Source organism: Ursus americanus, chromosome 15 (genome assembly GCF_024610735.1).
Source record: "Ursus americanus isolate L20-20 chromosome 15, mUrsAme1.1.p, whole genome shotgun sequence".
Taxonomy (NCBI): Eukaryota; Metazoa; Chordata; class Mammalia; order Carnivora; family Ursidae; genus Ursus; species Ursus americanus.
Window position 1 is genome coordinate 32,778,049 of NC_142141.1, and position 25,909 is coordinate 32,803,957.

At 35.6% G+C, this 25,909-nt stretch overlaps 1 protein-coding gene and 1 long non-coding RNA gene across 2 annotated transcripts in view; one reads left to right on the plus strand and one right to left on the minus strand.

Annotated features, from left to right (window-relative positions):
• FBXO4 (F-box protein 4) overlaps positions 1 to 25,909 on the minus strand; it is a 364,568-nt gene that overhangs the window by 178,570 nt on the left and 160,089 nt on the right. The window lies entirely within an intron of this gene.
• The window catches only part of LOC123785519 (uncharacterized), a 37,888-nt gene continuing 17,737 nt past the window's right edge, over positions 5,759 to 25,909 (plus strand). Inside the window, exons 1-2 of the long non-coding RNA XR_006777657.2 lie at positions 5,759 to 5,930; positions 20,332 to 20,415. This is a non-coding gene — a long non-coding RNA (uncharacterized LOC123785519). The remainder of the gene's footprint in view (positions 5,931 to 20,331; positions 20,416 to 25,909) is intronic.

Sequence of the window (25,909 nt, forward strand, 5' to 3'; positions counted from 1 at the left end):
GGTTTCAGATATAGTTAGTGTTCATTAATTCATCAGTTGCATATAATATCCAGTGTTTGATCACATTATGTGCTTTGAGTTTTTGAAAACATTAGTTCTATGGTTCTTTGAGTTCTAAAGAGCTATGGTCTTCTGACCTAAATCACTGATGTATCTTTCTAAAGCTAAAATTGGCTTGGAGAATTCAGCCATGTTATATCAGAGCAAACCAAGGTCCTGATACTTTATATCATGAATTTAAACATGCTAAGTTTAAAAGAAACAACATGACCCTATGCAAAACTACAGCAAAATAAATAACCAAAAAAAAAAAAAAAAGAAACAAAGAATGAAAAAGAGAGAAAGCAGAAAGAAAAGCGTTTAGTATAATTCAAAGAGCTTTTTTTTTTTTTTTTTTGTATAGCCACACAGCTGTTTGTATATAAAGAAGCAGACAGGCATTACAAACACAAAGAACTTTGAGAATATAGTAGGTGAGCTGCTCATTAAAATTCTGCTGACAAACTCCCTGTCACCAGCAGACATCAAAATAAAGGAACTAATGTGAACACTGATTCCAATGAAATATGGAACTGATCTAAATAGTGATAGGAAAATGTACACAGATTATAAATTCTATAAGCCAAGACAATGCAAAAATAATGTAGTGATAAATACACATTAAAAGGTTTAAGTCTCTTCTTTGCTTACTGGGAATTAATAGATACTATCCTAGGTTGATAAAGCAAGAAACTGAAGTTTATATACTGTATAAAATTAATAATATAACTGCCAGGAAATAAAATTCATGATTGATATAATAGAGAAATCTATATTCTGCTAACAGAGAATATGCATTTTAAGCAGCCCCCTTCCCCCAAATATAAATAATATGGAATACTTTTTCTGATTACAATGCATCAAAAGTAGAGAATAACATAGAGACTAAAATATTTCCAAGGACATTTTCCATTCTGCAAAAACAAAGCAAAATAAAACAAAACAAAATTTATCCCAAAGAAGGAAAAATATCCCCATGGTCCTTTTTCTATAGAAGACCTGGAAGACAATGTAAGCTTAATAAAGTAGACCTCAAAAGTGAGTGACAAATACAGAATGAGGTTTTTATTTTTAAAAAAAGGAGACTACGAATTTCCTTATTATCAAAGTCTTACATTAGTGTTATATATTTGTTAGAATTGATGAGTCAATATAGATACTCTATTATTACTAAAGTCTATGGTTTACATCAGGGTTCACTCTTTGTGTTACACAGTTCTGTGGGTTTTGACAGATGCAAAATGTCATGTATCCACCATTAGAGTGTCATACAGAATAATTTCACTGTTCTAAAATACTCCATGTTCCACCTGTTCTTCTTTCTCAAATATCCCTCAATCCCTGGCAACCACTGACCCTTTTACTATCTCTATATTTTTTCATTTGCCAAAATGTCATCTAATTGAAATCATACAGAATGCAGCCTTTTCAGATTGGCTTCTGTCACATAGTAATATGCATTTAAGCTTCCTCCATGTCTTTATAGCTCATTTCTTTTTAGCGCTGAGTAATATTCCATTGTCTGGGTATTTATTCAGTTTGCTTATTCGTTTAACTATTGAAGAACATCTGGTTGCTTTTAAGTTTTGGCAATAATGAATAAAGCTGCTACAAATATTATTGTACAAGTTTTTTATGTGGACATAATTCTTCAATGCATTTGGGTAAATACCTAGTAGTACAATTTTGGGTGATAGGGTAATAGTATGCTTTGTAAGAAACTTCCAAACTGTCTATCAAAGCAGCTGTACCATTTTGCATCCTCACCAGCAATGAATGAGATCTCCTGTTGCTCACATCCCTGTCAACATTTGGTGTTGTCGGTGTTTTGAATTTTAGCCATTCTAATAGGTATGTAGTAGTATCTTACTGTTGTTATCTGCACTTCCTAATAACATATGATACTGAAAAACTTTTATATGATTATTTGCCATCTGTACATCTTCTTTAGTGAGGTGTCTCTTCAGATATTTTATACATTTTATAATTCAGCTGTTTCTTTTTGTTTCTGTTTCCAGGAAAATTCATCATCTTTCATGCTGGCTCATTTTGTTGTTTTCAAAGGTGTCCCCTCTCTCTTCTAATTGTCCTCAAAGGCACTTAGAATAATCTCTTCAATAGGTTTGTCCTTTAGGAAAACAACTGCCAGGAAGAAATTTATCTTTGAAAAAAGGCATGGGGCTTGGGGAATAGCAGTAAGATTTTTCATTTTATAATCTAATCTACAATTGATTTTTCCCCCATATGCGTATAATTATTTTTAGTTTACAAGTAAATAGGTAAGTTAAGAAACAAAACTGCTATGATGACCAAAAAAACCCACATAAATTATAAGAAGCCAATCGCAGAAAACCTTACTCTTCTCTAATGTGATTTCTCATTTACTGCTCACCTTGTCAACTGTTGCCAAATGAGAACATCACAAAAGAGAAGGTAAAGAACTAAAAACGAAAAGAAAAATCAATTAGATTTTGAAGCGGAAATGGTAATTTAAAAATACAGAGGTAGAAGATTTATGTAATATACAGTGAGCCTCCTACTGAGCTTCTCACCTGAACCCTCAGATAGTCAAGCTGACTTCTAGTAGCTGACCACGTGGAAGTTTTTGATGTCCCACTAAGGTTGGAAAAACATGGGAGAGGATATTAAAAGAAGAGGATGTTTTATTAGTTCCTGGTTTCAGTCCTAACAAATTATTGGCTAAGGTAAAAATAAAATGCTTTTCATTCATACTGAATTAAACAACCAAATACTCCTGTGTATTTCATAGAATATAATTAAAGAGAAATTTTAACCCAACCGTGAATTCTCAATGCTGTCCCTGACTGCGAGGTGGTCTAACTTTTCCTTGAATCAAGATTCAGTGTAGAAATGAAAATATCTCTGCACTTGGGGACTGCAGAAGCTGCTGTTGGGAATAAGTTAGGGTGTACATCTTCCTAGTTAGTTGCTTTTAAACTTCCAGAATGATAAACCAAAAGGATAAACAGAAGGCACAATTCCAAACTGCTGCTGCGAAAACACCAAATATTTCTCTTCTTGTCCCTCTATCTCTCATTTTAAGAGCCAAGCATAAAAAAGAAAAGAAAAGAAAAGAATGAAAAAGAAAAAGGGAAAAAAAAGAAAGAAAAGAAAAGAAACAAACATGCAAACAAAACAACTACAGCAAATCCCCAAACCTTCCAATGACTTGTATGTATCTGTCAACAATCTTATCTTGGAAGAAAAACAGAGGAAAGTTTAGAACTCCACCATTTTAGAAGGTTAAAAGAAGAAAACACTGTGTCCCTTTTTGGAAAGTTCCTTTCCAACATCTTGAGAGCTATTCCAAATAAAATGCATGTTGTTTGCTTTTTAGCAGAAAACCTCTACCAAAATATTGCATGTAATGGTAGAATTGCTTCTCCCTCATTTTTAATTAAACAAATAATAAATAATGTTCTGAGCTGGTTATGCCAAGACCTTATTATTTTGAGATTAGGGAGCAAGTTCCAAATGAAGTAGTTTCAGTGATATAGCTTGGCTACTGGCCCCATCTCCTTAAGATAAAATTCAGCCTTTCTCTGAAAATATCACCCTCCCCTATATTCCTCAGCTCTGAGATTCAAATCTGGTTGGATTTTGGTCCTGATTTCATAAAGCAATTCCTAAAGTTCATGGAAGGATTTGATAAGAGTCTCTTTAAGTCAGAGTTCTCTGTTAGGGAAGCAGAGTGAAATATAATTCAATTCAATAAATAGTTTTTATGTGAGGAAAAATGCTTCAAATACCTTGTAACATTCTTTGCATATTATCTCTTATACTGGAGAAAGCTATAGTCATTTCTGTTTCTAAATAATATGGCCTGAGATCTGTCCACTTCTCTCTTTTCATCTTATTGACATTAACCATTATCACAATAAATTGCCTAAATCATGATGTGTCCTCCATTCAGGTACCCCACTCAGTGTAGAGTAAGATTCTTCAAAGAAAATCAAATTAGGACAGACCATCAGAGGCTTAGAAATGTTGGGCCCCTTGAGGGGCACCTGGGTAGCTCAGTTCGTTAAGCATCTGACTTTGGCTCAGGTCATGATCCCAGGGTCCTGGAATGGAGCCCCTGCCCTCAGCCCCCTTTGAGCCCCTACTAGGGCTCCCCAATCAGTGGGGAGTCTGCTTGTCCCTCAGCCCCTCTGACCCTCCAACCCCCACACCCGCTTATGTTCTCTCTCTCTCAGATAAATAAAATCTTTAAAAAAAAAAAAAAGAAAGAAAAGAAATGTTTGGAATGACATTCACACACAGGAATGACACTTCTATTAATTTTTCCTGAATAAGGCATCTTATGTGTAGAAAGAAAGAAATAGAAAACTGATATATAGAAAAATATTGATCACAGCAGTCTTTACAATGATGAAAATTGAAAATAAACTTAATGTCCAAGAATCAGGAAAAAGTTAAGGAAAACCCCCACATTTAGATTTTGTAACCATTAAAATGCTGGTTTATCAAACATCTTAATTATTATGGATTAATAATTACTTAACAATTAATTATTAGAATTATTTTAAAATACATAAGCATAAAAAAAGATTCTGGCAATAAATATGCCAAGGTGTTATCAATAATTGTAATGGGATTATGGATAATTTTATTGTGATTTTTTTCTATCCATTTATAATTTTCTCATGGACTTGTATTACTTTTATAGTTTTTTTTTAAATCATGCTTTAAAAAGTTGGAACAAGGACTATATTGTTTGTCATAAACCTCCACTGTTATGGAAGTATGCTTGTTTTTCTTGTTGGGGCTACCAGTTCACACACTGATACAGCACCAGAAGCAAAGCAGGAAACCAGCATTTCTGAAACTCTTGGAGGAGAAGATGGACTAACAGAGGTAAGTGTCCATCTTCCTCCCTGAGAAATCAGATGACAACGAGGAGCCTAGAAATTATTTATAGCTACTGGGAATAGATGAAGGAGTTAACAGAAAAAGAGATCCTGAAAAATGAGGTGTTTCTTCCAAAATAATAGTATTACTTAATATTTGAAGGGCATTTCACAGTTGAAACACTTTACAAACATGATCTCATGCTATCTTTCTGACCACTCTATTAGGGAAGTATCATTCTTTTGATTGCACATAACACACGGCTGAAGCTTAGAAAAGTTAAGTAAGTTTCCCACAGTCACAAAGCTTTTAAGCAAAAGCTTGGGTTCCCAACTCAGGTTTCCCCATTTTCAATTCAAGTCCTTTTTGCTCCCACATTTTATTTATTTATTTTTTATTTATTATTTATTTATTTATTTTGATGTAAAGTTCGATGATTCATTAGTTGCATATAACACCCAGTGCACCATGCAATACGTGCCCTCCTTACTACCCATCACCGGCCTATCCCAGTCCCCCACCCCTTCCCCTCTGAAGCCCTCAGTTTGTTTCTCAGAGTCCATAGTCTCTCATGCTTTTTGCTCCCACATTATTACATAATGTACTACATGTTGTGTAAGGCCCTTTCCTCGGGCAAGACACACTGCTGGAATTAAAAGGGGAAAAAAGAAACATGGTTTCTAATCTCCATGAACTTATGACCTAATAGAAAAAACAGGACACAGAAAAACTGTCTAAGGGTACAGGTCACATTTAAAGTGCCAAGTCAGTAGTGTAGACTGAAAATGCTATAAAAGTTGAGAGGAAAGAACATTAGCTGTGAGCAGAGGTGACTGTGGAAGGATGATCTGGTTATCAGGGAAGGAACCGGGAAAGGGAGGATGGCACTGTGGCTGCACTGGGGAGAAGAGGAGAGTGAATCAAGAAGCAGAAGTGACATCAAACCAGCTTCAATTCTCTTCTTCAATCTATGTGGAGATTCACTCATCCTACTTGTAATATAAGCTCTCCAGTCATAAGTAAGTAAACATGTCGAATTTGTAGCTTTTTGTTCTGGGGTGTGTGTGTGTGTCTCATCGCAAAGAATTACAGTTATTGTACACCTTTCTCCTTCATTATCTGAGATGATGAGTTTCCTCCATCTATTAATTTACTCACCCAGCCACATATGCGTGGCTCTCTGATGAGCCAATCACTGGCACCAACTTGGCACTGAGTACACAAAACCTACCAAGACACTGTTCACAATCCTGCAAGTGACTTTCTTTTTTTTTTTTTTTTTTAAGATTTTATTTATTTATTTCACAGAGAGAGAGAGAGAGAGGCAACACAAGCAGGGGGAGTTGGAGAGGAAGAAGCAGGCTTCCCACTGAGCAGGGAGCCTGATGCAGGGCTCGATCCCAGGATGCTGGGATCATGACCAGAGCCGAAAGCAGATGCTTAACGACAGCCACACAGGCGCCCCTTGGTGCCTACTTTCCAGACGGAGAGACTACACACAAATGCTAACAATTATTTCCATAATGATAGAAATGAAAACTCAGCAGTTTACAAAGCAAAAGAGAAGCGCCTACCTCTGCAGAAGTGGGGATATGGTATAAGGAAGAGCTAGTTAAGGATAAATTGAAATTACCAAGCAGAGAAGCGAGGACGGGCAATTTCAGGCAGAGGCTACATGGCCAAAGTTAAGGGTGCAAGGAAAGGCCGGTGTGCTGGTATTGCTAGCAATTTGGTGCTTTTGGAGATCATAAGTAAAAGGTAAAAGGAAGATGAAGTTAGGGAGATACTAAATAACAGATTAAGTTGGGTCTTGTAAGCTATTTAAAAAAAACTTGAACTTTAATCTGTACGGATAATGCACTAGAGTTTAAATCACAGGCATAGGTAATTAGTAACAGCATAGCTATGCTATACCACACTCTACTATACTTTAGGTTACTAAGTAACAAAACATTTTGTCAGATTTTATGGGAAAATATTTTTTAAAAATAAACAATATGAACCTTATCACCCTTACACAAATTTCTATGTCAATGCCTTAACTTTTACCTCATTAAAGGGAAATTTAGGAGAAATTTAGAAGAGCATCATTTAATGTCATCAATATGACAGATGATTTCTGTTTACCCTCTACCAAGATTTGGGTTTGACTTATTTATGTCATAGGAGGACTACAACCCAGAAAGTGACTGTAAAGGTATATGGGATATTGTTCAACTGCTTACCTAGAAAAGGAAGGGTGAATATATGTATCCCTATAGGATGAAGATATCCCTTGGGGATATAATTTAAAGAGGGCCAAAATTTTTTCAACTTCTGTAAACAGTGCTTCATATTTAACAACAACAACAACAACAAAAACAAAACAAAAACGCATATAAAAAAAACTTTGCATTTTTTTGCTTCATTGTCAGCTTTTAAAATTTTTATTTATAAATCAAGAAACGTATTTTCCTAACAACTATGACTAGTTCAGTTGCCTGATCTTGGGACTAGGAATTATAAACTGAGCCCTGTTCCTGTAGCTGATTTTCTGTGTACTATTATAAAAAGTCTTTCCGTGGCTCAGCTCCTATTAGAATTAGATTCTGGGTTGTCCAGGTTTCTTGATGAAAAAAAATGGAGAGATTTCCACATTTCTTAAATGCACTCCATCTTAGAGGTATGAAAGTCCTGGAATCAAAGAATTTAGAATTGAAGGATGGGACTTCACACGTTATCTGAGTCAATATTCCCTCTTGATCATTTATCCAAGGTCCAGCACAGCAATGTTCTTTGTATAGTTACCGTAAGAGTTTGCAGAAGACCATAGAATGGGCTAGTTGGTCTAGGTGGGAAGCAAGGATCACACAAGTAAAAGGCAGCTCCAAGAAAAGGTTAGAAAAGGGGGCATTCTAAAGGCCATGGACTTTGAATGAAGATGGTTCCTTATGGGATGGGGGAAAATGGCACCTCTTTAGGTGTGATGTTAATGTTACCTCTAGATTCTGCCTGCTTGGTGTCATTTCCATCAGGTAGGCCATCATGTCACCCTTACCTATAGTCTGAATCAAAATCCCATTAATAAAACTTTTTTTTTCGTTTAACTGGTAATGACAGCAACATGGCATGATTTGTTTTAATCCCTATTCTCTGCCCATCAGACATTACTACCTGGGCATGGCTCATTTCTTCACTGAGCCCAGACTCAGTCTTAGAATTTGTCACAATCTAGTACTCTGGGAAGCCACTGCCAATGGAGTTAGACTTAGCCCATCAGATACAATTTCTTTGCCATCCCCAGATTAGAATTAAAGGTATGTATATTCGTTCCAAAAGTTCTCTGTTACACTGGAAACCAGTGTGATATTCTTGTTGAATACATTCCTTTTAGTTGAATACTCAGTTTTCACTTAAGCCTACTCAGACAAGTATTTCTGCAGTTGGCTGAGAGATGGTGTCAAATGCTTTACTCTGTACCCTTGCTCTGAAAGCTCTTATTCCAATAAGCTGACTTTCTTTGGTGTTACTTTTCCCTGTGCTAATTACTTTCATCATCCTACCCACAGGGAGGTAGATTATTAACACTGGTATATAAAGTTTTTAAAATCTCAATCTGTAAAATAAGCAATAAGAGACCTGCCCTTTGCCCTGAGTTTCTACAAGGTGCCTAGGTAAATATGGCCTGTGTGCATTCAGTTTCCTTCTTTGGTTGTAGAGGGCAGAGACCTCACTTTCCATGATTCACCCTGCATATTTCTGACCACTGCCACAGGGCTTTTGTGAATCCTCTGCATAATTTTGGATAGGATGAATTTGCACACCCCCCACTCTATGTTTGATTGCTGAAGCCTCTCCATGTGGCTGCCATAGTCCTCTGTAGGGCTGTGGGTAGAGGAAAAGTAGTTCATTCACTTAGTCAATAAATGTATACCGAATGCCCACTATGAGCCAGGCTCTATACTAGAGACTGTGTTTGTTGCAGTTGGCCAAATAGAAATAATTCCTGGCTATGGAGCACAGGACTCAGTGGAAGAAACAAGCAACAAACAGAGATAAATGACATACTAGCATAGTGAGATAAATGCTTTGAAGGACAAGAACATAAGAATTATAAGACACTATGTCTAGGAAATCCATTTATATTGGGTGATTGAGGAAGACACCTATGAAGAGGTAACCTTGAAATGGAAACCTGAGGATAAGCAGTTAGTCATGAAGAGCAAGGAGAAGTGTTTCAGAGAGAGGGAGAAGTGTGAGTATAGGCCCTGAGGTGGCATTTGATGTGAACAATGACCCCAGCTTCCCTGTGAGGGCCTAATCTGGCTCTCAAATAGCCACAGTAGCTTTGGCAGACAAATACAAATTCCAGTCCAGGAAAGAGGGAGGCCACCTTCTGACCAGGGTCTCATATAAGAAAGATTTTCCATTTTACCTGGGGTGAGATATGCCTGTTAATTGATTTATGAAGGTCTCATAGCAATATGCATGGGCCAGGAATTAGGCTTTATATACATGGTAAAAATTTAAACATTTGTCACTGCCATTTGGGAAGGTCTGAACTGCAAAGGCCAAAGTCAAGACTGGAATGCTGGCTCCCCGTGTCCTCTTACAGTTTGGTATCCTTGCTGCTGTAGGTCAAATGATTTTCCATCACTCTGGCCTTTGGGAGCTAAGGTGCCAGATTCTCTGAAGAGAGCATTGTCCTGATAAAGGAAAAACATGAAGGCACTGGATGTTTTAACTGTGAAACATAAGAGAGAATGGATGTAATGTTGTGTTTTGTTTTTTTCCCTCAATTTGCTTTACTTTAGACCAGATTGTTTGGACACTGAAAGTCATGTTTTTGTACTTCTTTTGTGGCATTTTGACTGCCACAAAAGAGCCAGAAAAACTATTCCAGAGCCAGAAAAACTAAACTATAAATAAATCCAGACAGGCTCTTAGAAGCAGTTAAATTAGTCCTATATTTAATTTTTTTTTCTTTTCTAAGTAACTATTACTTGAGCTGAAACTTAGTTTACCAGATCTGCCTCATTTGAAAGTTTTCTGAAACAAAATATTTGGCAGAGTTTCTTCCTGTATTAAAATTAATCACATAATATGAGGAAGGGAAAAACTTCTTCTAGTCTCCACAGAGTGAAGGGAAACAAAAAGGGGAGCTAAATTGCCTAACAATTCACCCTACAAAGTTGCTCATAATTGTTCTACATTTCTCCAAAACAAACATAACAAAGGTTTTTTTCTAATAGCTTAAGAAACTTGGAGAGAGCAAGACAAACAATTCACTCAATTTTCCGGAAGGAAAACAGGGGTAAGGTGCACTCACTTGCCTTGCATCCACTACTCTCCTTTTGCTTTACTCACTGCATTGAACAATTAAATGAGTCAATATCCACCAAGTCCCCCAAAATGTTGGGCCCATATGATCCCCTATACAAGTATGTATTAAATTTTTTTTAAAAAAGAGAGAGAAATTGAAGAAGCACAGGAAAGAGAAAAAAGAGAATGAAGAAGGCAAAAGAGAAGCAAGCAGAGGGAAACTGTGGAGAATTCTGAAATCCTCAGAATACATAAAAGAAGTTAAATTCTTCCAGAATGCCTCAAGAACCCATATAATATCTTCTTAAACTCCAGTTATACTACCAGAGACTCTCAAACAGATAAAGTCTGTAAAAAGCAAAGTGAAGGTAAACTCTACAAGTTTCTCACTTACAGATGTCATGAGCCTGTTCCCTGAAATATATGCTATTCATTATAAAAAGTGCCTAAAGCTTCTTGGTTATGAGTAAATCTAGTAGATACTGAACTAGCCATCCACCAGTGTACAAATATGAAGCCAGACAAAAGACTGCAATCTCTGAAAGAAGACAAACCGACAAGGAAGTCTCATATTAACCCTACCTCCCTGCTTGGGAATTTCTGTACTGAAGCCAGTGAAATGGAATTAGCAGAGCAAGATGGTCCTGCTGACTTAAGGAAGTTGAAGTGGCTGGAATCTGCAGGGCAGGCACCAGAGAAGAGGGGACTGCACTGAGCAGCACCCCAGAAGCTTTCATGGAGATTGGACTGGGGAGTTCTGCACAAGTCCTTGACCAAGGGCTGTACTTGATATGAGCAAGATAAGCTGTGTGAGGCTTGCCAAACCGTGGAGAATAAAACATAGATACTACTAGTGGCCCAGCAGTGCTAGGGACTTCGGAGTCCTGGCTCAGTAGGAGTGCAAAGACAGCTACAACACCTTATTAACATCACAGTCACTTAAGCTGAGACACCAGAAAGGCTTTGAAAGGCTTTGATGGGCTGTGTAAATGAAATTATATTGTTGTAAGGTTATTGCATTTCGGAACTGGGAGTTGTGAAGTACAAAATGGCTCAGTATTGACTATAAATAGACTTGGATAAATTCAAACATATATTATTAACCTTAGAGCAACCACTAAAAAATAATAAAAACAGATACAGATAATAATTCAACAAAGGAAATAAAATGTGAAATGAAAAAAATTGCATAAACAGAAGAGAACATAGGAAAAAAAACAAGAGAAACAAAACGGACAAATGAAAAACAAATATCAAGATGATAGATGTAAACCAAATCATATCAATAATTACATCAAACATTAATGGTCTAAACACTCCATTTAAAGGGCAGAAATTGTCAGACTGAACAAAAAAGGCAAAATCAAGTTAGATTTCTGCCTAAAAGAGACATGTTTTAAATGTAAAGACATCAATTTGATTGATTTTTCAAAAATAATTTGTCTTTTTTATTCTCTTTTAAATAAATAAGTAAATAAATAAATAATTTTAAAGACACAAATATATAGAAAGCAGGAGGAAACTAGGTGATTATATCAATACCAAAGTAGACATCAAGACCAAGAGTTTTAAGGACAGAGTACCATTTAATAATGATAAAATGGAATCATTAGGAAAAATCAACAATCTTAAATATGTATAGTTCAAACCAGAGCTTTAAATTTCATGAAGCAAAAATTGGCAGATCTAGAGATAGAAATCAACAATATAAATTTAGCAAGTTTGTAGGGCACAAGGTCATTATACAAAATGATTCCATTTCTGTATTAGCAGCAAGCAGTTGAAAAAGGCAATACAATGCTACTTACAGTTACATATGAAACAAAGTACTTAGGAATAAATTTTATAAAAGATGTGCAAAACTTCTACATTAAAAATTAAAACATATTACCATTATCTATACTTTTATTTAAAAATCTAGAATATATTACTAAGAGAATTAATAAAGATCTAAATAGAGAGATACATCTGGTTCATGGATTGGAACACTTAATATTATTAGGATATGCATTTTCCCCAAATTGATTTATAGATTCAAAACAATTCAAATAAAAATTTCAGAGACTTTTTAAATAGAAATTGACATGCTGATCCCAAAATGTATATGAAAATGCAAAGGGCCCTAAGATGCTAAAACAATTCTGAAAAAAAAAAAAAAAGAAAGAAAGAAAAATAATTCGAAGGGTTTATACAACTTGATTTTAATACTTAACATAAAGCTATAAAACCAAGTAGCTTGGTATTGGGGATAAGATCAAAGGAATGGAACAGAGATTCCAGTTTGAATTGTAACTGATGAATTATGAAGTCTCAGTGTGGACAACTCTGAGAGTTAAAAAGCCAGGAAAACTCAGTCATAGTAGTAGCCACAGTTTTGTGAGATTTACCTCCTGGAGCTTGACCAGTTTCTCCTAGAAAATACCAAAGAAAATCCCCTCAAGCTTCTGGCAGAGGAAAGGGAAAAGGAACCATTTGGAAATATGCCAGAGCACTTTGCTCCTAATAAGTCCTGCCCTCAGGAGAAACTAGTTAATCAGAGCCTAAGTGACGTGGCAGGAGGTAAATAACCCAACTCCAGCCCATTTTAGCCATCCCACCTAAGGGAGGGAGAAAAAAACAGGAACAACTTGTGAAGCTTATAAGTTAAGCATTAACCAGAAGCCTTACTGATGATACAAAATAGTCGATTAACACCTATTTTGTATGTTATATATATTATACACTATATTCTTGCAATGAAATAAGCTAGAGAAAAGAAAATGTTAAGAAAATCATAAGGATAATACATTTACACTACTGTAGTGTATTTATTGAAAAAATCCACTTACAACTGGACCTGTGCAGTTCAAACCCATGCTGTTCAAGGGTCAATTGTAGTATGCTACATTTTGTGTAAGAAAGGAAGAAGAAATAGGAATAGATATCACACATTTGCTTGTTTTTGCAAATAAAAAAACCCAACAGCATAGGAAGGACAAAATTGTTACCAATTGGGTATAAACAGGAATAGTAGAGGGGTAAAGAATTTTTTAATATAGTTTGTAATTTGAGCTATGTAAATGTCCTATATTCAAAAAATAAGGCTAAAAGTAAAAGATTTTTAAAAAAGCAAACTCTTAAACTGAATACAAAGAGAAACAAATAAATCTAATCTAACTGCCTATTAAATTGATAACACAGCCATTCAGGAAGCAGAATTAATTCAAGCACCTTTGGAAATAGTGTCTTAACTATAAAATCTTAGTGGGATCAATTCTAAGAGGAAAGGCAATGTTAAACTTTACCTAATAGGTTTATTGTTAGTTGCAATACTATTTTAATTCTTAAACTGTTGAATTTATGACATAAGATGACAATCAGGTAAATATGTTACTATAAGAAATAAAAATTCTCACTATGAGAGAAAAAAATACAAATATAACACTTAAAAAGCTAAGAAAAAATAATGTAATGCTAAATTTGAATTGGAAATATCAACATGAATTCATTTTAAAAGTATACTTCCTAATTCTGTCCATTAGAATAGCCTAGGAAAAATGGCACCCCAGTAACAAGGAAAATACATATTACTCAGATATTAGTTTTTAAATACCACTCCCCAATAAAAGGAACTGAGCATTTTGGAGAATTGACTGCTTCCAGATATGGGACAGGAAAAATCTACAATGAGCATGGGATCTAGAAAGCAAAGGAGTGCTCAGTGACAAATGGGGGTAATACCAAAAGGACAGAGGAACATACTGAAAGGGGCTCCTCTTGGCCAAATTTGATATAGCTGGAGTATCAAGAAGTATAGAGATAGTAATATATTATAATACATTAAATTTTAAAATAACTCATGAATCAACTGTGATATTCAAAAGGAATAGGAATGGGGAGGAGTGGTTCATCTTTTGAGAAAAATTCTGGTTAATAGAATTAGCCATTTTGTCATCTCCAGTGTAATAACTTATCTAGGTAAATATCATCAAAGAATGCTAAAATTGGGATGTGGGATTGTAGGAAATATGATACTCTTACAGTTGCAAAGTATCACTCATAGATCACTTGTTATACTAGATATAACTTTTTAAATTCGAGTTATACTAGATATAACTTTTTAAATTCGAGTATAATTAACACAGTATTACATTAGTTTCAGGTGTACAATATCATGATTCAACAATTCTATACATTACTCAGTGCTTATTAGATATAATTTTAAATAAAAAGAGCTAATGCTCATCACTTTCACCGAGTAATTAATTTAGCATTAATAGTAGTAGTTCAGTCTGGCATTATATGTCCTCTGATGTTATGCATTAAGTACACAATATCTCCTATAAATTAATCTTGTCAGAAATGTTCAACCTGTCTTCCAGGTAGTAAGGAGGGCATGTATTGCATGGTGCACTGGGTGTTATACGCAACTAATGAATCATCAAACTTTACATCAGAAACCAGGATGTACTGTATGGTGACTAACATAATATAATAAAAAAAAAAACATAAAAAAAAAAAAGAAATGTTCAACCTGAATCTAAACATGAGAAAGCAATTAGAAGAATACAAAATGTTGGACATTCTACAACTGGCTTGTATGTTTTTTTTTAAGTCAATATGATGAAAAACAAAACCAAAAAGCAGGGGGACTATTCTAAATTAAAATTAAAAAGGCAAAAACAGCTAAATAATTTTTGCACCTAGGTTGAATCTTTGAGGAAAAATTAGATGTGATGATGGAATTATGGTTCATTTAAAAAATGCCCTTAACATTAATGAGACCATGTTAATATTTTAGGGTTGAAAGTTTATTTTGTGTGCAACTTACTTTTAAGTAGTTTGGGAGAGAATGAGAGGAAGAGAGAAAGAGAGAGGAAAGACAAATGCAGCAAACTGGTGAATGTAGACAAAGTATACTTGAATGTTCATTGTACTAGTCTTCCAACATTTTTGTAAATTTGAGCATTTTCCAAATAAAGAGTTGGAGAAAAGTAAAACAAGTATTTGCCTTGAAACTCTAGCCTTAAACTGTTTGAGTAAATTGCTATTGTCTGTGGAATAATGAAAACCAAAAGTGATAATAGACATAAATTTAACTTTCTTTTATGCTTTATTTGGGATATGTATAGCATTCTTGCTGACTTACTGACATGCACTGCCCTCAGAAGCAATGAACTCACATTTGGGGGCCAGTTTGGGCTATGTATGGCATTCCTATAGCCATGCTATCATGTCTTCACGGAACATGTGGATGCCTCTGCTGGACTTTCCCCTTTGTTATCAGCAGAAAGGGGTGGAGCCCAGCAATCTGTTCTGTTCTAGTGCTGATTTTGGCTTCTATTCCAAAAAAAGTCAAGACTATCAATTATTCACCATATGAAGGTGGTAGAAAGAACAGATGGGATGAAGAGCTTCCTGCCAACACCAGAATTCCAGAGCCAAACGCCTTAGAGTGTTGAGAGTGCTTTGAGGCACTTTAGGAAATGGCCCTAATACAGGAGGGACAATCCAGTCCATGATTTCCCAGAACTGTTTTTGAATGTTGGTGTATTCAAAACCATACTCTTTCTCAGTGCTTTAATAGGCTATTAAATATTTCTCTTTCATCTCAAACAAATAGACTAAATCAAAACTGTAGGTTTGCATGTATGTTGGGGAGGAGTTGTGAGTTCCCTAACAGTGACAGGTATTTCTAAACGTTGAGGTTAAGATTAGTGTTGAGACAGAAGGGCCTAGAATTGATGCCAGGAAGGCAGAGAAAATCTCCCTCTTGTTGGTGATGCACATTCTTTCTCATAAAGACCCCTTACCAGGTTCTTTCCATGTACAAAAAGTCCTCATTGTCTAAGAATTGGTTCTTAAAAAGGCTTCTTAAAGTGAATTCACTTTTGGGGAGGTGGGCAGGGATGGGCTAAATGGGTGATGGGTATTAAGGAGGGCACTTGTTGTGATGAGCACTGGGTGTTATATGTAAGTGATGAATCACTAAATTCTATTCCTGGAAAAAATACTACAGTGTATGTTAACTAACTAGAATTTAAATAAAAATTTGAAATAAAAAAAATAGATGTATGGGTAAAGAAGATGTGAGATATATATATATGGTGGAATATTATTCAACCATAAAAAGAATGAAATCTTGCCATTTCCAACGATGTGGATGGAGATAGAGAGCATTATGCTAATGGAAATAAGTAATCAGAGAAAGACAAATGCCATATGATTTCACTCATATATGGAATTTGATAAATAAAACAAATGAGAAAAGGGGAAAAAGAGAGAGAGAGAAACCAAGAAACAGGCTCTTTTTTAAATTTTTTATTTTTGAGAGAGAGAGAGCGTGCACGCATGTGAGTGGGGGAGGGGCAGAAGGAGAGGGAGAGAACCGCAAGCAGACTCCCTGCTGAGCAGGGCTTGAGATCACGATCTGAGCCAAAACCAAGAGTTGGATGCCCAACTGACTGAGCTACCCAGGCATGCCCCCCTTTCTTTTCAGACTTTTAATTATAGAGAACAAATTTATGGTTACTGGAGGGGTGCTGGGTGGTGGGATGGATTAAACAGGTAATGGGGATTAAGGAGTGCACTTGTGATGAGCACCAGGTGATTTATGGAATTGTTGAATCACTATATTGTACACCTGGAACTAACATAACAATGTAAAAATAAATAGATAAATTATTAAATAAGTAAGTGAATTCATTTTCAAAAGGGGACTAGAGTTATTTGTTAAATTATGGAAAAAATATTTTATAGAACCTTATCTTGAAATAAGGTTATTTAACAAAATTTAAGAATAGATTGTTGATTTTGTAGGCTTTTCCCTAAAATTAGCACAATGGAATACCCTTCCACTAATGTTTGATTTCTTAGATATAACACTCAAGCACCAAAAAAAAAAAAAAAAAAAAAAAAAAAAAAAGTTCATGAAGTATGTTTCATTGAAACTAAAAATTTTGGCTCTTTAAAAGACAATATTAAGAAAATGAAAATAAAAGCACAGCCGTCAACTTGAGGAAATATTTGCAAAACACGTATTTGATAAAGGACTTGTGTCCTTGATAAAGGACTCAATAGAAAACAAGGAAACAATGTCTTTGAATTACGCATTGAACCAGATGGACATAACGGATACATATGGAACATTCCATCCCAAAACAATAGAATACACATTCTTTTCAAGTGCACATGGAACATTCTCCAGAATAAATCACATACTAAGCCACAAAACAAGCCTCAGTAAATTTAAGAAGGTCGAAATTATACCATACATCTTTCCTGATCAAAACAGTTTTTTCACAAGGAAAATAAAAATAAAAATAAAAGAAACTATAATCTTCCAAAACAGAACCAGGAAGAAATAGAAAATCTGAACAAACTGATTCCAAGTAACAAAATTGAATCAGTCGGAAAACTATCAAAAATGAAAGTTCAGGACCAGATGAATTTATAGGTGAATTCTACCAAACACTTAAAGAAGAGTTAATATCTATTCTTCTCAAACTATTCCAAAAAATAGAAGAGGAAGGAAAGCTTCCAAATACATTCTATGAGGCCAGCATTACCCTGATAACAAAACCAGACAAAGACAACACACACACACACACACACACACACACACACACACACAGAAAATTACAGGTCAATATGCCTGATGAACATAGGTGCAAAAATCCCCAACAAAATATTAGCCAACCACATTCAACTATATATTGAAAAGGTCATTCACTACAATCAGGTGCAAGGGATGCAAGGATGGTTCAGTATTTGCAAATCAGTGTGATACAGCATATGAACAAAACAAAAGATGAAAATCATATGATCATTTCAATAGATGCAAGAAGACCATTTGACAAAGTACAACATCCATTCACCATAAAAACTTTCAAAAAGTGGGGTTAGGGGGAACATACCTCAACATAATAAAGGCCATAAATGAAAAACCCACAGTTAAAACCATACTCAATGGTGAAAAACTGAGAGATTTTCCTTTAAGATAAGGAACAAGAAAAGGGTGTCCACTGTGACCAATTTTATTTGACATAGTACTAGAATCCTAGCCATAGAAATCAGACCAGAAAAAGAAATAAGAGGTATCCATATTGGTAAAGAAGAAGTTAAACTGTCACTATTTGCACATGACACGATGCTATACATAGAAAATCATAAAGACTTCATCAAAAAGCTAATAGAAGTAATAAATGAATTCAGTAAAGTTGCATGATACAAAGTTAATACCCCCAAATTGGTAGTGTTTCTATATACTAATGATAAAGTGGCTGAAAGAGAAATTAAGGAAACAACATTTATAATTGCACCAAAAAGAATAAAATACCTAGAAATAAACTTAACCAAAAATGTGAAAGACCTGTACTCTGAAAACTATAAAACACTGATGAAAGAAATTTAAGATGACACAAATGGAAAGACAGTCCATGCTCATGGATTGGGAGAATATTGTTAAAATGTCCACGTTATCCAAAGGAATATATAGATTCAATCCTTATCAAAATACCAACAGCATTTTTCAGAAAACTAGAACAAATAATACTAAAATTTGTATGGAATCACAAAAGATCCCAAAGAGCCAAAGCAATCTTGAGAAAGAAGAACAAAGCTGAATGTATCACGATTCCAGATTTCAAGATGTACTACAAAGTTTTAGTAATCAAAAGAGAATGGTACTGGCACAAAAATAGATCAAGAGAATAGAATAGACCGCCTAGAAATACACCCATGCTTATTTGGTCAATTAATCTATGACAAAGGAGGCTAGAATATAAGTAGGGAAAAGACAGTCTTTTCAATAAATGGTGCTGGGAAAACTGGATAGCTACACGGAGAAGACTAAAACTGTACCAGTTTTTAACACCATACACAAAAATAAACTCAGAATGGATTAAAGTCCTAAATGTGAAACCTGAAACCATAAAAATCCTAGAAGAGAACACAGGTAGTAATTTTTCTGACACTAGCTGTAGCAACATTTTTCTAGATAGGTCTCCTAAGGCAAGGGAAACAAAAGCAAAAATATTGGGACTATGCCAAAATATAAAGCTTTTGCACAGCAAAGGAAACCATCAACAGAACAAAAAGATAACCTACTGATTGGCAAAGGATATTTGCAAATAATATATTTGATATGGGGTTAATACCCCAAATAAAAAAACTTCTACAACTCAGCACCAAAAAAACCCAACTAATCCACTTAAAATATGGGCAGAGGACCTAACTAGAAATTTTTCCAAAGAAGATATACACATGGCCAACAGACACATGAAAAGATGCTCAACATCACTAATCATTACAGAAATGCAAATCTGAATCATGATGAGATATCACCTTAAACCTGTTAGAATAGCTAAAATCGAAAAGACAAGAAATAATAAGCATTGGTGAGAATGTGGAGCAAAAGGAACCCTCATACACTGTTGGGGGAGAATGTAAATTGGTATAGCCACCAGAAAAACAGAATGGAGGTTCCTCAAAAATTAAAAATAGAAATACCATATGATCCAATAATTCCACTGAATAATAAAAAAAAAACAAACTCCATTTTTAAAATGGGCAAATATAGCACATGCTCATTGTCAAATACTTGGATAACACAGATAGATGAAGTAAAAAGCAAAATTCACCTATAATCCTATGACTTAGAGATAATTACTGCTACGTAAGATCTTAAATGACGTGTCCTTCCAAGTTTGAGTAAATATGTCATGTATATTCTATTTTTCTACTATTTTACAATCTGCTCTTTTTTACTCTACAATATATATATACTCTTGAGCATGTTTCTGTATCCTTTGATATTTGCAAACGTGATTTTCAATAACCACAATGGAGAGGTCATAATTTATTCATCCAGTTTTGTATAGTTGGACATGTATATCATATTCAATTTTACAGTATTATACAATTTACACTATTGTGACATACACTACTGTACATAAGTCTTTGGTCATATTTCAGTTTATTTTTCTGGGTTATTATGATTTCACAAATATAACATTAGATTCTACCAAAAATTATCTACATTTTAATGAATTTTGTTTTTATATATAGGAAACATATCTTAACTCACTAAACTCAATGCTTTTTTTTTTGTTTGTTTTTCATTTTGTATTTCTACAACAGATATCCAACAAATGGAGTTGTTGGTGTAGATTTCCAAGGATGAAGTTGTCTGGATGCAGCCAATGCTTTCAGTCAAGAAACAAGGTGGGATGTGAATTTGTAGAAACTACAGGTTTACTAAGATTTAAGTGCCAAGTTTGTGGAAAGAGTTTTGGAAAAGCAAGAAAAAAATTTCTATTCAAATTCCCATGTCTACTGGGGCAATGGTGGCATCAAGCATTTTATTTTCCATCTCTATTAACATAATTAGAACATCTACACTTTATTGTTGTTGTTGTTGTTGTTTTGTTCTCTGAAACATTTTATTGAGAGGCCAGCAATGAGTTCAAGTTTTTCAATGCCAAGTTGAGAATGCCACACCTCATATACCACTTCCTTTGGAAATTCATAACAATCCAAGTTTTTCAAAACTGCAAGCCATCTTTTTTATTTTTTGAAACTCCATGCTTTACCATAGTGCAAGTCTCATTAGGTTTTTAATAAAATATTTGTCAGTTGTTTTCTAATCAAGATGGATCTGTTCTTTTCACATCAAGGAATCACTGAGGAGACAATGTAATAATTAGATTTGATTGAATATAATTGATTTGAATGTTAATGAAACAGTGTCTCCAATATGTTTTATTTCACTTAAATTTTGATGACACTTAAGCAGTTGTCTTGCTTCCCCCCAACCTGCCACCCCCATTTCTCCCCACCATCGTATTTGACACTGTTCCTGTGCTATCAACATTGTTTGTCTGAAAGCCTTTTAATCAGCTGTGGGTGAAGTAGGAGAGGAGCTCTTAGCTCTTCCAGCTCTATCACCTCCCATGTTAGTTGCCAAGGGAACCATCTCACTGAGTCAACAATAAAAGACTCATCAAATTTGGTTGTTTTTATCTTTTGCCTGATGAGAGCCACTGAAATGTCCTCTTGCATCAGACCACATGTGCCAATCTCTTCTTCTATTTCTTCGCATAAGATCTGAAAGCAATCTTTATTTATAGTAAGGGATGAAAGAGGGAAGCTTGACAAGCTAGCGTTGTGAAAGTTAGCTGAGGTCAATGCCATAGAAACAATATGCCTTTGTTCTCTGAAAGGAAAATTTAAAATTTTATATTGAGATATTTGGACAGAATTTTCAGCTGTATGCCCTGGTTGATTGGAGTGGAGTGGATAGGTTTGTATTTTATTCTGACCAGTCTTTTGAAACATCAATAAGGCAAATGATGAGCCTGCCCTTTAAGGCAGGATAGAATCTTAACTGCCTTTGTTTGCTTCTATAGTACTCTTGTCCAGTAGCACAAATAAACTCTCAACAAATGTAGAGAATTTCCCACTAATGGCTGCTGCCCAACCTACAGAAGTTCTTCTGCACTGTTTTAAAATATCCAGCCAAATTACTGTCTGGAAAGATCTAGAGGCTGGTGAGGAAAGGTCTCTGCAGACTTTCTGTTCAATACACACTGCCCTTACCTCTTTTGAGTTGTAAGCAATAAAGCTCCATGAACACAGGAGAAGGAAGTCTCTTTGAAGAGAAAGAATGGTCCCACGGCCCCTTGTGAGTGTTTGGGGTGAGAGAAAAATTGTTCTGCCTATGCACCCTCATTTTCAATATTTTATGCAAAAAATATGAAGTTAAAATGGGCATTGTGGGGAATTTTCCTTGGGGAAAATGAAAACAACATCCTAGGATAGCCAAGCTAAACAGAAGGGTAGAATAGGGTCTGAATGGGAAGAACCAGCCCCACTCTTTTTACCCAGGTTTCTATGCGGCAGAGGGAAGTGGTCTATTTGTTTTTACTATATTTTTGCACCAGTTGAGCCACCTTTTCTGAATCATTGCCCAGCTTCTCAATTTTGACTGTTTTTCAAATTATGGTCATTTATTACCTGCATCAGCATCACCTGAGGCTCATAAAATAACTGCAGCATCCTAGGCTGGACCCCAAACCTGTTGAATCAATCTCTGAGGATGGAAGCCAGACATCTATACACTTAACAATTACCCCAGATGATTCTTATTTATATAATGCATAAAGACTAATGCGAGAGAGTCTGTGATAGTGGTAAAAAGACTCCTCTAAAGAGAGGGGGCACAGGGCAATCTTCTCAGAACACAAGTTCTAAATATGGATGAGCTTTGGGATGGGTGGGTCCATAACATACTTAAAGTTGTCTGAGAATTTTTGTGTAAAGCATGTCTATATACATGTTTCTGGTGAAGGACTTTGGATCTTTAATCAGATTCCCCATGGAGTCCATGACTCTTCCCAAAATATTAAGAGCCACTTGTTTGTGGAATGCTTGAGCTGATGTCAGGAATAGTGGCAAGTATCTCCAAAATAAAATGTCTTGAATAATCTCCTCACTCACTCTCACACCTTCCTTTTCCTCCCCTGTAACACTTGCCCCAATGTGGATACTGAAATTGTCTAGATTCATCAAAAGCTCAATTACCAAATCTATTTGGTTTGTAACCAAACAAAATGACACAGTGAGTATTTTAATGGCTTTCTTTTTTGGACCAAATGATTAACTCAAACCAGAAAACAAAAGGTTAATTTTGTCCTCTGCCCACATTACAAAAACAAAATCAGCGTTGATGCAATCACTCCACTTCTCCAAAAACCAAAGTGGTTTCTGAGAAATCCCTCACCACTTTGAAGAGTGAACGATTAGAACACTCATGATTAGAGAAATCAGATTAATTGGCCCAGAGTGTGATGTGAGAGTGTGTTCTTTAATGACGATAGCTGTGCAAAGTGGATGCACACAGCGCTCATCCAGAATGGTTCAGGGAACTAAGGCCGTGTTTCTCAAAGTGTGCTTAGAAAATTGCATGACCAAAGTTATCTTGGGAAGCCTGTTAAAGATGCCAATCCCCTAGAACCATCTAGACCCTAAGAATCAGAGTCACTAGTGATGGGTCCAGAAAATTGGCCATTAGAACAAGTTTTGAGATTGGTAACTATGAAACATTTAAAAATTTCTCATTTGTCCTGAGTCATCTTTCCATAAGGATAAAAGTTACAGAACAGAGAAGCCAGTGCTATTGAGCCCAGCACCGGCAGCACGGTGTTGATAAATAGTAAAATGTCACCCAGTCTTTCCCCACAGGGGATTTTAATCCTGTCCAGATGTTTATTTCAGAAAGTTGAGAATTGGAAAATGATTGCATAATCATAAAAATTCTGTCCTGAACACAATTAAGAAGCTTATTATACCATTGTGTTTAGTAGATATATTAAAACTTCATTATTCTACATTTGAAAAATCCCAATGAGTATCTCCTCCATTCAACCAAAAGGGCTCACCCTAAGTATGAAATGATAAGTTTTAAAATTATAGGGCAATTTGTACCCCACCTCTAAGACTCTCTAATTGATAAAGGATGTTCAGACCTGAGCCTGTCCATCCTGTGGTGTAGGCAGGTTTGGAGAAAGGTGAGGACTTCACATACTGTGGTTTTACTGCTTTCAGGAGGGTGTACCTGTGAGACCAGAGAATCCATTCCCAATTTGGTCTGTCCCAAGAGAAACAAAACGTTTCTGTTTATTCCTTTCCTTTTATTAGGGTCTGAAATTGTCACTGATTAGAGCTCAGGCTGAGATGATTCTTGAATGTTCATTGTTTCCACACCAATGCATTTCTAAGGAAGTTGGGAATAGATCTAAAGCCATAAATAACATAATTCATTTGTCACCAGACAATTAGAATGTTTGCTATGTCTTCTTGCATATTTTTGCTCTCTCCCAGTGTCTATGCAAAAGAGAGACCTGCCTCCTGGAAGTAAAGTTAGTTGTATTTTAACATTTCCTTCTTTTCTAAAAAGAAAGAAAAAGAGTCCTAAAGCAAGGCACTAAATTCACCCAGAGGTATAAGCAGATCAGTAAATACAAAGTGATAGAGAGCTATGTCCAACCGTGCCTGTTGCCATAAACTTCTGTTGAAAGAATTTCACAGTAGGGTTTGCTGAAAGGCCTTTTCACTAGCCTCCCCAACTAAGTTAATGAGGTCATTTACACTGCTCCCATGAAGCTCTGAGCTATTAGAGCTGATAGGAACAGCAGCTCCTGGCTTGTTATTTATTGTGGACAGAACAGTGCCCCCTGGCCCCTGGCAATGCCCACATCCTAATCTGCAGTATATGAATATGTTACTTTATATAGCAGGGAAATTAATGTTGCAGGTAGAATTAAGGTTGCTAATCAGCTGATGTTAAGAAAGGAAGATTATGGAAAACAGTGCAGAGGTCCCTTAAAAAGTTAAAAATTGAGCTACCCTATGATCCAGCCATTGCACTACTGGGTATTTACCCCAAAGATACAGACATAGTGAAGAGAAGGGCCTTATGCACCCCAATGTTCATAGCAGCATTGTCCACAAAGGCTAAATTGTGGAAGGAGCCGAGATGTCCTTCAACAGATGACTGGATTAAGAAGATGTGGTCCATATCTACAATGGAATATTACTCAGCCATCAAAAAGAATGATTTCTCAACATTAGCTGCAACATGGATGGGACTGGAGGAGATAATGCTAAGTGAAATAAGTCAAACAGAGAAAGACAATTATATGGTTGCACTCATTTATGGAACATAAGAAGTAGGAAGATCAGTAGGAGAAGAAAGGGAAGAAGAAAGGGGGCATAAACAGAAGGGGGAATGATCCATGAGAGACTATGGACTCCGGGAAACAAACTGAGGGCTTTGGGGGGGTGAGGGGTAATGGGATATGCTGGTGATGGGTATTAAGGAGGGCACGTATTGCATGGTGCACTGGGTGTTATACGCAACTAATGAATCATCGAACTTTACATCAAAAACTAGGGATGTACTGTATGGTGACTAACATATTATAATAAAAATATTATTATAAAAAAAAAGAAAGGAAGATTATCCTAGATTATTTAGATGATCCCGATGTAACCAGAAGGGTCCTTACAAGTAGAAGATCGAGGCAGAAGAGTGTGAGAATATTCTGTGTGAGGATTTGACACGCCATGCTGGTTTTGAAGACGGAGAGAGGCTATGAGCCAAGAGATGTGGGCAGGCTCTAGAAGATGTTAAATGTAAAGAAACTAATTCTTTCCTAGATGTTCCACAATGTAACAGAGCCCTCCCAACACCTTGATTTTAGTCAGTGAGACCCATTTCAGACTTCTGACCTACAGAACTATGAGACAGGAAGTCTGTGTTTTGGTAAGCTACTAAGCTTGTGGTAAAAGCATGTGTTACATTAGTAAAGCTAATACATTCATCTAAATATTTATAACTCTTTTAACTTTTCCTTTTCGGAACAAAGTAAATTTTTAGTACTTTAAAAAAATTAATCTGGATTTTTCTTCAAATTTAGGGAACTTTCAGACAATTTCCTATTTCACTTTAATTATCCCTAACATCCGAGCAATGCTTGTCCTATTGTAGTCATATTGGACACATATGATGATTATCATTATATAATAATAGAGAATCTTGAGCACTGAGAGGGCTTCAGCTTCTGGGTACAAGTCAGGGTTTATGATTTTAGGAGTCCTAGCTATCTTAGAGGAAAGTAGGGTATGGGATGGAAAAGATGCTCAATCAGGAGAAAGT